The 1874-nt window shown below is 38.8% G+C and overlaps 1 protein-coding gene across 5 annotated transcripts in view; it reads right to left on the bottom strand.

Annotated features, from left to right (window-relative positions):
* The window catches only part of NUP35 (nucleoporin 35), a 45203-nt gene that overhangs the window by 36309 nt on the left and 7020 nt on the right, over positions 1 to 1874 (bottom strand). The window lies entirely within an intron of this gene.

Below are 1874 nucleotides of genomic sequence, written 5' to 3'. Positions count from 1 at the left end.
AACCTAGCAGCATAAGCCAGGTGCGTATGTGTGCGTGCTCAAAGTCCTGAGAGGAGAATGGAATAAAAAGGATTGCTTTGCCAGCCCTCCATGGATTGGGGGTTGGGAGGGGGGTTGCCGGGGTGTGATTTCTCACTCTCCCCCAACCCATGCCCACACCACGTGCACTTACTTGCCTTAAAGCAAACTAAACAAGTGTGACAAACTTGTTACATTGTATTTTATGTTAGTTACTATCTCACATGATACTACTTCACATTTTCAAACATTCATATATTAATGTTAGACATTAATATCCTAAAATCATACCAAAAGTCTAAACAAAAGCATATTCTTAATAATAATAACGATAATAATGGTTGAATATGCCTTATCTGAAATGGTTGGAACCAGAACTGTTTCAGATTATTTTCGTTTTCAGATTTTCAAATCTCTGCACTTACATAAAGAGAGATTGATATTCTGAGGTGGGGGCCCAAATCTAAACATGAAATTTGCTTACATTTCATATACACCTCACACACACAGCCCAGAAGTAATGTATGCAATATTTTAAATAATTTTGTGGATGAAACAATCTGTATACACTGAACCATCAGAAAACAAAGTGGAATGTTCCACTTAGAGCATCATGTCATGTTCAAAAAGCTTCAAATTTCAGAGCATTTCAGATTCAGAAGCTCTATTTATAAATACAAAGATTATAGTAACACCACCAACTACAACACCTTTGCTGTCCCATCTCCCAAAAGAAAGTACAGCAAGTATGAGTTATAATAATAATAGTAAGATTTTTAAAAGTTCTAATTTTTCTGGATATATACTAATGCAACAGAAAGTACTAAGGAGTGAGGAAGGTACAACAGGCTCTTAATCAGGACTCTGTCCCTAGTCACTCCTCAGGGCTAAATTTCACTTAAAGACAGTTTAACCACTGGCTCCTGAACCTGAATTCCACTTCACAGACTGTGCTTCTTTGCTACCACATTACTCAGCTAGAAGTTTAAGTAAGCCCTGAGTTCGAATATCCCAGTAAGTGCTCAAAAAAAGGACATACCAGGGAACCAGCAGTTAGCTTAATGGCTATGTCGCTGGACTCCCACGTAGTCGACCGCGGTTCGCGTCCCGGACCCGGTGGCTTAAAACTCACGCTGGGCGTGTGCGCGCGTGCCCAAGAAACCGAGAGGAGAATGGAGGAGAAGGGATTGCGGCGTGACCATCCCCCCTGGGGGGTGATTTCTCGCTTTCTGTCTCTATGTCTCTCTCTGTCTGTCTGGCGAGCGCACACGCCCTATAGCGAAAACCTCTCCAAAAAAAAAAAAAGTCATACCAATGTCACATCTGGATTATTTGCAACATGTAGACTTGAACAATTATTACTACCTAATAATAGCAGATTTCTGACGAGCATTAATCAGTGCCTAATGCCGGGATAACTCACATTTTTAACCCCAACAAACATGCACTCCAAAATGTTTGTTTAAATAGAATATTTGAAATTGAACATGAGGAGTTTTCTTATCTCTAAAACATACAAGAAATAAATACCTAGACCACCATCTGTACCCATTTTAACATATTAGGGTTATCTGAGTAATGACATTATGCATTTAGCTTTTTTAATGACATACTAAAACATAAAACCGTTTAAGTTACTCGAATTCACCACAGGAAATTATTTTACATAAAACATGGCAAGCACTACAGGCCACTCAAATGTAAAAAATTCATTCTGTATATTCTATAGTGTACTTGCTCACTTGCCAAAGTAAGAAAGTTATAACCTAACCTTCAGGCAAGTCTCTGTAACAGTAGACGGTTCATTTTCAGTTCTAAAGTGTTCGACGGTTATCACAAGTCACAAAACTCAGCAG

Source organism: Tupaia chinensis, unplaced genomic scaffold (genome assembly GCF_000334495.1).
Source record: "Tupaia chinensis unplaced genomic scaffold, TupChi_1.0 Scaffold000111_1, whole genome shotgun sequence".
Lineage (NCBI taxonomy): Eukaryota > Metazoa > Chordata > Mammalia > Scandentia > Tupaiidae > Tupaia > Tupaia belangeri.
The sequence above is the reverse complement of the archived record's forward strand: the minus strand, read 5'-3'. Positions and strand labels throughout refer to the sequence as shown.